The sequence below is a fragment of the Pinus tabuliformis genome, chromosome 7 (genome assembly GCF_031772625.1).
Source record: "Pinus tabuliformis cultivar Carrire ecotype Pingquan chromosome 7, CPIR1, whole genome shotgun sequence".
Classification (NCBI taxonomy): domain Eukaryota; kingdom Viridiplantae; phylum Streptophyta; class Pinopsida; order Pinales; family Pinaceae; genus Pinus; species Pinus tabuliformis.
This window is the reverse complement of record NC_142293.1, coordinates 77,851,970-77,868,512: the sequence shown is the minus strand read 5'-3', so window position 1 is coordinate 77,868,512 and position 16,543 is coordinate 77,851,970.

Sequence of the window (16,543 nt, the reverse complement as noted above, 5' to 3'; positions counted from 1 at the left end):
AGGCTGCAATATATATTCATGGAAATAAAGACATCAAATGTACATCATTGCTGCACAGATAATCATCCAATCTATGGGATGATGACTCATCCAGAATCATCAGTCTACACTTAGACGATTGTCTGTCCTATGTACATGAAAATGAATTTATAAAGCTGAGCATGGGAATGCCCGCCTCAGCTAGATCATGAAAATATTATGAAGATAATGTATTGTATTGTATCTTATTATAGGTCTCCTTCCAGCTTGAAAGAACTTCAGATCCTCATGATAAAGCATTTCACCCGACATCAAAAAAGATTAACGACCTCATGCTTTAGGGGGCAACTGTTATAGGCATTTTTGGGCACTGCAACCCCAAGTATAAAATGTCCATAAACCAAGAGCTTCTAAGTCCCTAAAAGTGTTGTTCCAACCCCTAAAGGAACAAGGTCGACTGATTACAGCTTCTCCCAGAAGTTGTCCATGAAAAACTACTCAGAACTGGTCAAAACTGGATCATTTCACCTGCTCCATAAGCAAAGTGCGTTGCATCTCACCTAAGTACACTTAGTGGGTGCATTACATTTCAAAAATCCCTTCTATGGGGTGCGATGGGCGAGAAGTGACAAATGGCAGTGTCAATCCGCGAGGTGGAGAAGCATGGAATCTTCCAAAAACTTCTCCTGTGACACTTGCCTCTCTGAATTCGACCAAGGATGAGTAAGAGATCATCAATCTCCAAGTGGAAGCAAGAACTATCAGAGGGAAGACACTAATCAAATCACAAGCTGACTCATCTCCCTTATAGACATCTATATATGGATCCCTCATCCCAGAGATCCAGAGGCTGGAATTTTGCATCTTGTAAGGAATTGCTGTTGATTTCTTGAGGCAACATCATAGTGTTGGGTGATCTAAGCTTTGCATGAGGTGAAGAAGGGCTTACTTGCTGAGAGGATGATGCTGGGTCAGAATAACTGGTTGTAACTCTCTTGGCTCTTTCTTGATTATCAATAAAGCTATTCAATTTTTCCTCCATACTCTTGTGTCATTTATGTTTCATGAATTTGTATGGTCAATTTACATCTGATCCTAGATTGTTTATGATAGTAGATCCATGTTCTTCTATAGTGTTATGCTGCTTTGATTCTATAGGTACTATGTGAAGCTGGGTATACGAGAAAGCAAGTAGCAAATGACTATCAGAAGAGAGAGGAGTCGATCAAGGAGCCAAGCACAAGACAGAGGTTGGTCTCCTTTATTCTTCTCTCATCTATCTTTCATAAAGGAAAACGAAAGTAGTTTTATTTTGTTTGTTTCTAAGGTAGCTACCCACCTTAGTGGGATTAGTAGTTCTGCATAGACACTTTTCCCTGTAACATGTATGCCTCACAATTATATCCCTGGATTCATATATGTGAAAGCTGAGTGTACCAAACCTAAAGCATTCTAGATCACTAGTTTTTTATTCTTCTTCTTGAAAACTCTAAACACAATATATCCCTACATATATTGGGAAAGAGGGCCATGGTGACCTATTTGTGCAAGATAGCATTCTTGTAAGCCTTGTTGTGATCTGGTATGCAACTTCCTGCAAAATTATTTCATTAGTAAAAAACATGGGAAGTTGATGAGGGGACCTGCATGCCTCAAATACCCTGATATAAGTTGAATCTAGGGGTGTGAACTAATCTGCAATATCCCACAATGTTTCTCTTTCTCTATCTAACATGAACGGTGATTTAGTATCAAAGAGTATATGATATAACAACGAGGTGGAATTTTTGGTAATTTGGTGGTACATGCCCCTATAGCTAGTATCCCATAAAATCCTATAGTAGATATGTAGATGTGGTATGTCTGGAGAAACGTTCCACCTCCATTCCAATGGTTCAAATTGAAAACTTGCACATATGGCATCTAGAAAATATGATTCCATGTAAAATTTAGGATATTGTCCCTCTAGTGGATTTTGGAATTGTTTCACATTTTCCATGATGGATGCTACTAGAATATTTACCCAATAGAAAATGTTTCTTCCCGGAGTGCAAGTGTCTATCAATGGTACGTAATTATCTTTGAAAAATTTTGCATCCTACCTACCATACAATCTACGACACATTTCTGCCACCATCTGATATTATTTTCTTAATAGCTTGGTTTTATATACCCCATCATATTTGAATAAAAACTTAGTGGGTTCTTTCAACCAGGTTTTCGAGATGTCCTTTACTTACAAAACTGAATTTGTTAAACCATTTAATTGTAAGTTATACCTATTTTCTTGGTGGCTTGTAATATTTGGTTATCCAAGGATATGTGTATGATGTTATCTTGAATCCCTTACTATCCAAAATAGTCATATTTGTTACATCTATGCACTTGATTATCCAGTCAACGATTTCGACGAATGGTAGGATGACAAAGTGTGCTTCTACTTTGTGAAATAGGGAGTTCTTGACATTATGATATGCCTCAATATATTCTTCATCTTTAGGCACATCCTGCCATGCAAACAACTGGTAGATCCCAAACCACGTCATTGGTACTAAAATGTTGATATAATAGGTTGTATCTATGTAGACTGGAGAACAAATTATCAAACTCTCCACTACCCTTATTCACTAGCTTCTGCGATCTCTTTACATTATCTTTTCTTAGTGGGTGGATCCATGTACATTATTAATGAGGAAATTCTAAAGAAATATAATTCCACAATACCTAACATTTTGAAAATATTCATCATAACGACATTTTAGAAGGAAATAACTAAATAAGTACAATGTGTCGTATGGGATAAGGTAGATGAATGCATTGTTATGTAGGTGGAGGTTGTGGTCTGTATTAAAGACATCTGCACCGCAACAAAATTGACAAGGGTATAGTGGTGTTGAGATTTACTCTAGTAAATGGATTTAAGGCACGTCGTTTCATAGGTAATAAGTATAGTGTACTATTTTAAAGGTGTTCTACTGCAAGAAGGTGTGCTACTACACAGGGGTAATTTTCACTGAAGCGTATGGTCATAAATAAATTTGTACATTATCACAAAGGTAAGGACAACTGAAAACGAATAAAAGTTTAGCAAAGAGCTAGGTTTGAGGGCACATTTGTGCAGGTTAAGGCTATTTACCTATTGGGAAGGATTGTGCCACTACACAGAGGAATACAAGGAAGGCTAAGTAGAAAACATGCATTGTTGTAGGTGCTAAGGAAAATCACTGCGTTAGCAAGCCAGAGAATGAAAATAAATGACTAAGCATGGAATATGGCAAGTTCAAATGGCAAAGGGAGACAAGGAGTAAAGATGTAAAAGAACAACATTTAACTATATATAAATTGATAAGGAATCATTAGAAGTTCAAAGGGAAGAAGGCAAAGGGTTGTAGAAAATGAAGCACCAAAGGAAAATGATAAGTAGGGTGAAGGAAGTTCCTCGTTACCTAATGTGATAGTTGATCTCCTGGTAGTGGCAATATCTCCAGCAGTAGAGCATGGACTACTAAAATTTATTGTGGCAATAAGAAGAGCCTCAAGCAACAAGGAAGCAGGGTTATAATGGTCACGGGGGCCTACCCTTATATAGTTTTATGACACATGTGAGGTCCAGAGAGTATTAAATTGAGTCGTGCAATATTATTTGTGAATATAGTTAAGGTAGTGTGACACAAGTGTAAGTATGTTGTTGTGTGTGGAGCATGATTGTTCAGAGTTCTTTGTTTCAGCCGGATGTATACCCCAGGAAGTTTGTACACCCCTCCACGTGGGGGGGGCGCGGGGTCCCCCCCACGGGGGTCCGAGGGGACCGATCCCCCCCCGGCTGGGGGATCTGGGGGCTCGGGGGCAGCGCCCCCGAAGCTAAAAACAAATGTAAAATTGCCTTGTAAAAGTATAGTCATTTCTAGTCAATCTGGGCCGTTCATTAGGCGGATGATCTGACGGTAGAACTTATGTTTAGTTTAGGGTTTTTTTTGCCCTAGAAGGCAACCCCTCTCTTTGTATGAGGGTATTGTATTTGAGGCTGTGTGATAGATGTGTATTCTGTGAGTGAGAAACAGAGAGGTGAGACTGTGAGAGAAAACAGAGGATATTACAGCGGATTTGCTATAGGTTGTGTCTCTTCATTTTGTTGGATAATAGAAAGGAAGGACTGGTTGTTCGGGGTGGACGTAGCCCAAACTGGGTGAACCACGTATATCTATGTCTCTCTTGTTTTGTGTGTTTTCTATGTTTATATTTCTGCAATATTTTATGTGCTCCATTGCTCCGTAATATATATAATTTTCTAACATATGTGATGGTGGGATTTGACTAGAGAAATAATATCTAGCGTTAAATTGCATGAGGTATTAGAATTGCACTACATTATTGGACAACATTGGACCATGTTGAGAAAGAAACATGTGCTAAGCTATAGAAAATTGAGCTAAGCTTCTTTTTAAAAACTAGCAAGTGAAAACATTTTCCTCCTAGATGATTTAAGGAAAAAAGGGAGATTTATCACTTAAGAATTCAAAGTAGGGGGACTCTAAATTTTAGAATATATCAAAAAATTTGGGGTTTTTGTTGTATCTACAACACTATCAAAGTGTAATGTTAATGAATGGGGTGTTGAAGATGAAGAAAATATTATTGGAACCTAATTTCACATCCAATAGTCATTTTTATTACATGATGCTTCAATAATATACATCACAGTGAGTGAGACTATCTTCACTAATGTTCACACTCCATTGGATGGGCATATGGAGAAACACGAAAATGTATTGGAAGAGATATAAGACTCACTAAACATTTATTGGTTGGTGTATTATGCACATGTTAAGGGAATTTTAATTAACTAGTGAATATTGGTGGAATAAAACCCTCGAATAGTGAAATTAATTTGCATAAAAGTTAGGTCGACTACAAGGGATTGAGTGGTTGGAAAAAAATAGAATGTGGAGAAATTAGCCATTTCACCTTGTTGTTAGTAAATTCCTATAAATGTATGTACTTTTTTTTTCAATGGAGACGACTTGGGGTTTCTTCTCTTCAAATTCTATAAAACATGTTCTTTATGAAATTCCTTGGTGGTTGATGCATTGATGTTCTTTATGAAATTCCTTTGTGGTTGATGCATTGATGTTCTTTATGAAATTCCTTTGTGGTTGATGCATTGATATACTCTATGAAATTCCTTGGTGCTTGATGAAATGCATCTAACTAGGGGTTATCTAACTTTGACATCATTGTGGTGCATTAAGAAAGAATAATAACATTTCTAGTGAATGTGCTAAGAATTAGTTTGTTTGGGAAATATGTGCCTATGTATTTGCTTGCTTTCCTTACACATATCATTTCCATATTCTAAAATTAATTGAGTCTTTCTTGATCAAACGATTTGCTAATGAAGATCAACATAGCCAAAGTTCTCTACAACAATGCACGTTGATTTAGGTTGTTTTGCATACACATATCCTTATATTTAAATCTGAAAACTAATGTTTACCTTAGCATATGAAGCGTTAATATTAACTAATGTAGATATAAAAATTCCAAACATAGGGGAAGCACACCAAGAATTTGAGTACTCGACGAGATTGTCCTAACATGTAGTGAAGATGATGTAGACAAAGAATATGTTGACTTGGCTGACTGGAAGACCATGTTGAGAGCATATGGATGTAAGTCCTTCCTAAAATATATTTTTAGTACTAGTAGTGCAAAAAAATAATCATAAAAATGGGTTACAAAAAGCGGTTGACCAAAGGAATCCTCCCACTAAGCCTTTCAATGACTAAATTGTATGAACTAACTTCAATTAAATAAGTGAACAATCAATGGGGAAGCAAAAGGAATTGAACATTGGCCATCATGAATATGAATTTCTAGTCAATTTTGACATATCAGAAAATATGACTAAAGAAAGAATTAGATTAACTTGACCAACTAATCGTAACCAAGGTATGAATATTTTGAGAATCGACTGATTTGTGGAGCTAGTCGATATCGACAGTGAATTAAATAATTGTAGTTGATAATTATAAATCTTGTGATTCCGTGGTCTGACAATGGACAACAAAATTTAGTGACCAACAATAAACATAATTTGAACATGTGTAAAGCTTGGTATAACTAGGTTCCAAGTACATGTGAAAAGATACACAATAGGGGTCAAATAACATTACATTGAAGAATTACATTCAAATAACATTTTTGTTGTAGTATCATCCCTTATAGTATGTATTGTGGAAACTATGATATGTAAATGGAGTGGAGAATTACATGAAGGAAATGTTATACTCATGTCTTAGTTGAATCTATTTAAATATGTATGGAATTTATTTTTCAATTATGTTACTCATAGTAAAATAATTTATTTAGTTAGTTGAAGAAAATTGGTGCCTAGTTATTGTTAGTCAACTTTTTATTGATTCAGTACGTCATAAAATTTTAAGTCATCAATTTTTGTTATATAAATTCCAATTGTAGACCACACAAATAGAATAATCAAATGAAGAAGACTTGATTGTGTAGTTGTTGGCTTATGGGGGGCTGACCTAGGTTCAACATTATTTAGCCAAACAAATCCCTACAGTACTGGCCCTTTCGGCATCAACCTACGGAGCACGGACTGAAGTCTCACCCGAAGCAGTATGGGGGGATGCTCGAACCAAGTTTTCACACCCTGAGATGGTCGTGATGTCAATTTATTCCTTCTATTCTTGCCTTCACGCAGGTCACTTAGTTCTCGGGCTTGCCAAACTAGCCCCCTATTCCATCCTTCAGTACCTCTGTGAAAGCGTACGATTAACCTTCGCGCAGCCCTAACCTGTGGCTCAGGTATTTTCACACTGCTATGGTAGCATACTATGCAAATTTCCAAACTAGCTTAAGTATCTAACTTATCTTATTTGAAAATCATAGTTAGCACCACGTAAATAGATGTTCTTACTTGTGTTCACTTAACCAACGGAATTACATACATTCACACATCATATAATCATTATAAATCAAATTCATACATAACATGTCAAGATGCATTAACAAGAACAAAGACACAGAATTTGCAGAATATTTCTCTTTATTGATATCTTTCAAGTGATTACTGACTCTATCCACCCTGTGCACACAGCTGCAGGGGTCCATGCACTCAGTTGTAGACTTCCACCCTATGCCTCTGCACACTCAGCTTCAGAGCCTCTACCTACGCTATGACCCGAACTTAGACTTCTTACTTCAGAGCTATTACTATCTTCTCAAAAACCAATACTCTAAAACTACTTAGAGAATAGCTCTTTTTATACAATCCCATAGTCTACGGACCATGGGTAGATATTTTACAACTGAATTTACTTTACAAAAATAAGGGCAGAAAACCCTTTATGATTGATGACACCTTCGCACTCCGCAACCACAAAATGCAGAGAATTTACTATTTTATTACAAAATTCGACCCAAAACATGGGCTTTTAGCCCCAAAAATGTCCTTGGGGGATCCCATTCCCAACAATTCCCCAACACAAACATCATGACTCACCCTAGAGTCACTCAGCAGGTGCGGAGATCTTTGCTCGAAGACCTTCTAGTTTGACTCGTATGACCGCAACCTCATTTGTGCACTATGCGGCCGCCTGCTTCGTATCTTTGACCATCTTCTCAGTCACTCCACCTGAATTGTCAGCTTGAAGCTTTTGCCGCGTTGCTTGCAGAGTCATAAGCTTTCCTTCAATAGAACCTGTCATTATGTAAGCTTCATCCAGCCAGGGCTTCAGTCTTGCCTTCATAACTACTTCCTTGTGCAGCGCTGCATCCACATGTTCCTTCAGCTAGTTGGCCTCCTGCAGCTTTTCTAGTCTTTGTGTCAGCGCAAAGGTTCACGTTGTGCCCTTAACCTCATCATAGTGTTGTTGTATCATGCGCTTCTGTTTCTAGTCGTTGGACATTGGGGTCCTCCTGCAAGATTGTCAAGACCTCAAAGGACTGCTCAAAAAGTTGCATGCAATTTGCTACTGCACTATCCACTGCTACTACTACTTCTGTGACAACAATCGCCCGCTACTCCTTCACTTATAATGGAGTTGAAGGCTGGGCCATCAACTATAACTCCGTGATTTGTAGGTTCAATTCCAACTGAACCCTCGCCATTTGAGTACAAGTGTCACTCACCCCTGTGGCCAGCTTGCAGATGCGCACCTCCACTGGCTCGTCCTCCAAAATGGCCAACTCTGGGACCATTCGGCATGCCTCCTTGATGACCTAGATAATGCGCTTCCTCTGACTGGTCACCTTAGTCTCATCGATGATGGAAGAATCTTGTTGTAGTGCCACATACTCGTTTTTGATCCATTGTTCGCTGATCACTTGGAGGGTGTGGTGCTCACAAGCCCTCAATTCTGCAATCACTCCATCCTGCAATAGGTGGAGTGCTTCACATGGTAGCGCTACCAGGTTCAACCCTACTCCCTTTAGGGCATTGACAGTGGACCTGTCAGCCTCATTCTTTATGGTCAGTGCTCCATCAGGCAGCACTATCGCACTGGAGGCCTTCGCGCACAGAATCTTGGTAGCTTCTAAAGTTCCGATAGCCAAGCTGGTAGACACCATACCATCCTGAGACATGCAGGCCTACAGCTCCTGCCTACCTATCTGGATATCCCCCAAGACTATCTGTTGTTTCTACTCGAACTGTTGCAGGGCCTCTGCAGTGACATCATGCACCATTTCAATGATGTCATGCAAGTCGCCCTCCGTTAGCATTATCGGGTCCAATGATGTCCTGGTAGCCTTTGATTTCTTCTTGAACCCTCCTTTCTCTTGTTCCCATGGGTGCTTCATGCGGGCGGACGTCTCTTATGGGTCCACATCATGCTGCTTGTCTGTCTCCTCCTCTGTCTCAGGTGAAGGCGACCTCATGCCTTTGTCAGAGTCTTGCTTTATCCCACCTGTCTACTTTGTTGTCTGTTGCATGACCTCGTGCTTCATCTAGGCCTTTTCAGCGACCTCTTTCTTTCTCTTTTCAGTCAATTGAGTCATATTTTGCTTGGCCTCCTCCTTCTTTCTCTGCGCGATGGACTTGCTTGCTCCCACCGCCAAGTCTGTTGTAGCATACCACTCTGCCAGCCATTGATCAAGAACTACATCAATGGCATCATCGATTGCCAAGTAAGGCAGGTCGTACCATTTCTGCGCAGGGTCCTTCCGCGCCCTGATGGACACATGGTGGAAGTTTGTTTTAAATTCTACATAGCCCTGCAAGTTGGCGTACACCGTAGGCGACAATCACATTTTGTGATTGATGGTCATGCGGATGTTCATCTCCATCAAGATCCAGAAGATCTTGCTATCCTTGACTCGCTACGTGTCCTTGGTCGCCCACAACGAAGCATACTTCACTACTTCTGGGAGGTATGGCATGACTGAAGGGAATTGACTATCCTCTGGCAGATCCCACGCAACCATCACAATTGACAGCAAGAGCCACACGTAGTGGAACGTCTTGCTGAGCTCCTACACTTTATTATAGTTTGCTAGGAACTCTCTGCGAAGGTAGTCTGACCAGTTGAACTGGACTCCTTCGACGCACTAGGCTGCTAGTGCGATGACAGGCACCGACACCTCGTCAATGCGGCACTTCCTCATCACTTTCCCTACTAAGATCTGTGTGAATACATTCACAGCAGGGTCGCAAATGCTAGATATGGCATATCCATGTGGCTTCTTCACTAGTTTAAAATTTTCTTTCATAGACTCCATGAGGGCCTGCTCACCACCTTTTCCATCAAAGATCATGGCCAAATTCTCTCCTGTATACGACAATTGCATTATTCTGTGAATCAATCTATTTGTGATGGGTATTGGGTCCTCCAGCCACAGACACCAATCATGCACCAAGCACAATAGCTACTTGATGACCAATACTGTCACCGAGGTGTGGTTGTAGTGCGGCACCCAAAGCAGGTTGAGAAACCCTGCCTCGTCTACTCCTCTAAGCCACCTTCATGGCTCCAATGCGGTCATACCGATATTTGTATCAATGATGTGGCGCATTAGTTGCTCAATCTCCAGGTGTGGGAACTTCTCGTGGTCGGCTAAGTCTCAGTCTTCAAGTTTCAGCATCGGCACCCACCCCAAGCTCAGTCCTTCGAAAATGATCTCATACAGCAACATAAGGGTTTGCAAGGGGGTCTTGCTCTCATCGATGTCTTTTGGAACCTTGATCTTGACCTTGAACGGAGGGACATACTTAGGAAACTGAGTAAGAGGGTCCACACCCTGGGTTTCAACCTCCTCCACCTCGACTCCCACATCCTCATCATCCATCGGGATGTCTTTAATGTCTTCCTCCTCTGGCTCCAAATTTATAGCCTTGCCTTTCTCTTATGTGGTGGGTTTTGGTGGGTTTCTCCTTGATGATGCATGCACCGGTTGCCATGCTGCTTGTCCTTTTTATCCTTTAGGGTCTCCTTGGTTGGGGTCAAATTTGGTCTCGGCATGCTCGGTGATTTAGGGACTTCAACTAGTACTTCGACGACCTCCAAAGCAGCTACTTCTGCCTCCATCTCCATTTCCGGCACTGACTCCTCCGCTTCGGTATCTATAGCTTCTGTGGGTACCGACATGATTTTCTGTAAGAACTCCTGTGTCTCCTTTGGTAATGTCTCAAATACTTTACTGGCTATCAGAAGCTCGTAGTGCTCATGATTCATGTGTGCCTGAGTGCTCAACAACTCAATTCTCAAAATGCTAAGTGCTTTTCACTAGACAACCACTTGTAATTTATAGGGCATTTTGAATTCAAATCCAACCGTTCCCCCTAAATTCGGTTCATTAATGCCAGATTGGTGGCATATTTTCAAGGATCTGAGCCATAAATTTCATCTTAAATGTCGGCCACCCACTCCATTTGGCCGCATTTCTACTGTCAAATCATGAAAAGTGACTTTAACGGTCACTTTCTGGCCAGCCTGTAAGATTTCCCCCTAGGTAGCACAGCTCCCTTCACATTGCTATGAACCCTGTGACACTTCCTTTCTTTGCCCAATCCTCCAATCACGTAGCTCCCCAACCCGGGTAGTGTATTTTATAGTCCCACGCCTCCTTTCAGCTGCCTAGAGTGCTAAGACTGTGCTACCTTCATCTAGTCACATGGCTAGACCACCGATGTATGGCTTCAAGCGACTTCCATTCACCTTTCTTGGGAAGGGTTCTCCATTCAATTTAACCAGTTATACCACTCCTCCGTTAGTAATCTCCTTAATGACATAGGGCCCTAACCAGTGCATCCTGAACTTCCTTGGAAATTTATCAAACTTGTTGTCATATAACAAAACCAAGCGATTTACCTTAAAGGTATGCAACTTAATGTGCCGATCATGCCATGATTTTTCGCACTACATTTGGACCTGTTGGTGAAATCCAGCTAGAAATCTCTCTTCCTCAACCTCTTCTAGATATGCGAGCCTTTTCTCCATGTCTCTCTGATCTGTCATACCTGTGAGCGCCGCTATGCACAGATTAGGCACAATATACTCCATAGGCATTACCACTTCAACACCACAGACAAGTCTAAAGGGAGTTTGTCCAGTCAATTTCTTGCATGTCGTTCGATAAGCCCATAGTACTGCAGGTATGCATAGGTCCCAATCACTTCGATGAGCATTGCAAACCTTGGTCAGTGCGTTCTCCAACACTTTATTGAATGATTCCACCATCCTGTTAGCCTGCGGGTGATAAGGCATGCTCTCCTCATGATATACCTAAAATTCCTCTATTAGCGCACCAATCGCCTCATTCAGAAAGTGCGTACCGCGATCACTCAACAATATTTTTGGATAACCAAATCACGTCAGTACATACTCAAAGAGGAACTTTGTAGCAGTCGCGCCTATGCAATCCTTCACATGTTGTGCCTCCACCCAACGAGTCAAATACTCCGTTGCAGTGATAATGTACCTTGCTCTCTGTTGGACACAGATTGTCATTGATGTCAATATGGCAATATTCAAGAGGAGGAGACAGAGCATATCGGAGTCAAGAGGAGCAAATGGACCGAGAGGATCAGATGGAGCAAGAGGAGCCAAGAGGAGAAATATATATAGATCCATCGGTATATGCCAAAGAGAAGGTGCACACAAAGCCATCGGTGGAGCTGCAGGAGGAACCATATAGCAAGGAAGAATATCAGAGTCATCAGGAGCTATCGGAGGAGCAATGGATGCGTTTAAAAGCAAACAAAGGACGCAGAGAGCCATCAGAGCAAATAAGAGCAAACAAAGCCATCGGGAGGATTATAGTGTATATGGTATCAAAAGATAATTATATATATATAGCAGGCGGAATACACCATTGCTGAAACCGTTGTTGAACACTGTTGAAACCCCTGGAGAAAAGTTGCTGAAACACCAATTTCTCCGTTACTGAAACACCGACACTTGTCAAAAATTTTCTGATACACCAGTGTCAGCGTTGTTGCAACACCAGTTTCAGCGTTGCTGTAACACCAGTTTTGGCATTGCTGAAACACCAGTTTCAGCGTTGCTGTAACACCAGTTTCGGCGTTGCTGAAACACCAGTTTCGGCGTTGCTGAAACACCTCCGCGACGACATTATATTTCCACGTTGATAAAACACCTCCGCGACGACATTATATTTTTGTGACACCATCAATCGAAGGTAATCATGAGGAAGATAAAGCGAATGGAGGAGGGAAGCCGGAAGGTCAAGCGAGTGTTGAGGAAGCCGAAGCTCAAGCGAGCGAGGAGGAAGCCAAAGAGCCATTGAGTAAGTGGAAATGAACGGACAAAGGCATGAGAATGTATAAAACAGTAAAAACAGGGAATTGTTGGGTGAGCTGCTATTGCTGCTGTTGCTGTAGCTGTTGTTGTTGTAGCTGTTGCTGTAGTTGTTGTTGTTGTAGCTGTTGCTGCTGTTGCTATAGCTGTTGTTGTTGTAGCTGCTGTTGTTATTGCTTCTGTTGCTGTAGTTGTTGTTGCGATTGCCGCTGTTGCTGCAGCTGCTGAAAGTTGCTGAAATACGCTGTGAAGGCCGTTACAACTGCTGAAAGTTGCTGAAATACGCTGGAGGAAATAGAGGCCGTATGAGGGTCCAACAGAACATAAAGAGGGTGCAGCAAAACAGAAAGAGGGATGAAGGACCAACAGAACAGTAGGCAGTCAAAGGGGAGAAACAACCAGCAGAGAAATAGTCATGTTGAAGCATTCATTGTGATAATGAGAACATAAGCTTGAACAGAAAATTGTTCTTTATACAGAGTTTAGTGCAGCTAACAGAAGACTGACTAAAGCTGTGTGAAGACATTATCAGAGAGAAAAATGGCTATTGGAGACTATGTGTGGGCAGTGTGCAAAGTTGTAAAGACTCATTCATAAGAAGACTGGTTGTCATTGATACTGTAGCTTGGAGACTACAGTGAAGCTGTAAATAGATAGAACTCAGCAGAGAAGAGTTCTGAGAGCAGAAGGATTGGAGTCCTTGGGGTTGGTGACTCAAAAGTGAGAAGGATTGAAGTCCTTGGGCTGGTGCCTCAGAAGTAAGTAGGATTGGAGTCCTTGGGGTTGAAGCCTCAGAAGTAGGAAGGATTGAAGTCCTTGAGAGTTTTTGCTCCTAAGTCCAAGATTGGTGTCTTGAGAAAATAGAGTTGGTGCTCTGGAGGTTGGAGACTCACCAAAGTCCAAGTTGGAGCTTGGCAACTGATTGCAACCATCTATATATTGTATTTATTTTACTACACATTTTATATTAATAAAAGAATTTATTCTTATTGTTCATCTTGGGTTCTGAATATATATGGTTTAACTGGTAAAACAATAGTGGGAAAAAAGAAATACTGATTCACCCCCCCCTCTCAGTATTTCCAACACTCTCGTCTTTCCTTGGGACTGAATGGGTCCCACAAAATCTATCACCCATTTGTCAAAGGGTTGTAATGTCATCTGTGGATTCAAAGGCATCTCATCCCTTTGTGATGGCTTGTCAGTCCTTTGACACACATCACATGCTTTGCAGTACACTTTTGAGTCCTGATGGAGGGTTGGCCACCATAACCTTGCGCATAGAATCTTCTGTGCGATCGCTCTCCCTACATAATGTCCTCTTGCGGTGCCCCCATGAGCATCTGCGAGGATGCTATTTCTTTCAAACTCCGATACATATCATTGCAATATCTCATCAAACCCCAGTTTTTACAGATGTCGAGCAATGACAGAAAAATATGTCACGCGCATCACTAACTCCTTCTTCTACTAGACGATGTATCCTTCTAGAGCAGTCCCTCTCATTAGGAAGTGTATGATATCCTCAAAATGATCATCCGCAACGCGCACTGCAAACAGTTGCACATCAGGCAATTCCTCCTCCAAATTAGTGTGCTCTTCCCTGTTTCGATGCACGACAGATGGTCTGGTCCCGCATTCAGTCATCTAGGCTTCACAATAACTTCAAAATCATATTCTTGGAACAATAACAACCACCTACAAATTCTCCCCCCCCAACACACACTTATTGACCAGGCATTTCAAGGCGGAGTGATCTGTATACATCTTAAAATGGCCTCCCAACAAGTAGTGTCTAAACTTTTGGAGCACGTATACCATAGCTAACCTTTGCGATCGGTAGTGGAATATTTCTTCTTCACCTTAGATAACCTCCTTCTTGAAAACGCGATAGGATGGTCCAAGTCTCCTCCACCAGCCTCTGTCAGTACTTCTCCCAGCACTATACATGACGCGTCAACATGTACATGAAACTCCTTCCAGTCTGGGAAGACTAGAATCAACGTGGTGACCAGCTTTTCTTTCAATACATCCAAGCTCTTCTTACAGTCCTCATTCCAGTAGAAGGTGACATCCTTTTTCAACAACTTTTCCATAGCCTTTATTAAACTTTCAGTAATATCCCATGTGTCCTAGGGTAGCGCGCAGCGGTTTCACATTTCATGGCACTTCCAAGTTCGGTATCACCAATATCTTCGCGGGATCTACCATCAGTCCCTACCTACAAACCACATGACCCAGCAAGGTCCCAAAAGGAACACAAAATAAACACTTCTTCAGATTGAGCGTGATCCAGTATCTTCGAAAAGTATCTATCATCAGGCGTAAACTGGTGACATGGCGTTTCACCAGCCCAAACACAGTCCAGTCATTAATGTATACTTCCAGGAACTTATGAATAAATTCCTTGAATGCCGCAATGACTACGCATGAGAAAATTGTAGGTGCATTCTTCAATCCAAATGGAATTACAACGTACTCAAAACATCCCCACTCAGTCGCGAAGGTCGTCTTGCTCCTATCTTCCGATGCGATTTTGATCTGGTGGTACTCAGAGAACCCATCAGTGAAGGAATATGCTTCCTGGCCACCTACATTTTCCAACACTTCATCAATGAACGGAGTCGTGAAAGGACCATGTACACAAGCATCATTCAACTTTTTGAGTTCCATGCATATCCTTATTTCATCCTTCTGCTTCTTCTCCTGTACCACCATTGGGCTTACCTAATCAGATTCTTCCGCAGGCTCAATGATGCATGCTGTGAGCATATTATCTAGCTCTAGGCAGACCTTCTCCTTATACTTCGGATTGAGACGGTAAGGTATTTGCTTAACTGGCTTTGCGTCGGGCTACAATGTGATCTTAATAACACCCAGGTCTCTAATTATCCCTTTTAGATTCGTAAACTTGGTAGGGAATAAATCCTGGTATTCGCAGAGCAATTCAATGACCTTATCCATTGTCGTGTCGTCCTAGTAGTCTCCAATCTTCACAAATTTAGGCTCTGCCTCCGTACCAATGTTTATTTGTTTCATTTTCAATGGCCCGGTTATATTAGGATTCTCAATTTGTGGTCCTTCAACCTCGCGGTGACCTTCTGTTTCATGGATGTTAATCTTTCGCGGATCTTCATCTTCTTCTTTAGCGGTCACGTTATAGCATTCTAGCGTGTGACTTAGCTTAGTATGCCACTCAAGCTGAATCAGGTCCAAAGGATCCTGGGGTATCCTAAAGATTGTTGCTTTCACCTCTTGTAGTGCCTCCTCAATACAGTCAAACCCGTCTTCAAAGTTGAATGTCATTATGAATCCTTCGCACAAAATATCCCATTCACCTGTACCATGGTGAATCTCTGTCTCTATGCACAAGTTCATCAGGATGACATCCAGGGTGTGATAGAACAAGTGCACCCATTCAGGTTGGGGCTTCTCTCCATAAGCTTGAGCCCATTTGGCCAAGTGTGCATGCGGATCATCCTGCCCATCATACTTGTTTGTTATTTGTACCTTCATCTTCCCAAAGCATGTTCTCATCATCCTTATACATTCACGCTAGTCATCAAAGCTTCCCTTGTGCGTACCCCACCACCTTGCAGGTGTAGTGCGCAGTGCCCAGTCCAACGCCTGGAAGCGCTGCTTTTCTGGTACCTCCCTCCCAAATGCATAAAAAAAGATATTTACATCATTCAAGCCATCATAAGTGGGAAAATTTCGTACCTCTAACGATACACAGCGCAACGACCGAGTCATCATGTTACAACTTAGTGTAGTTACCTCATGTA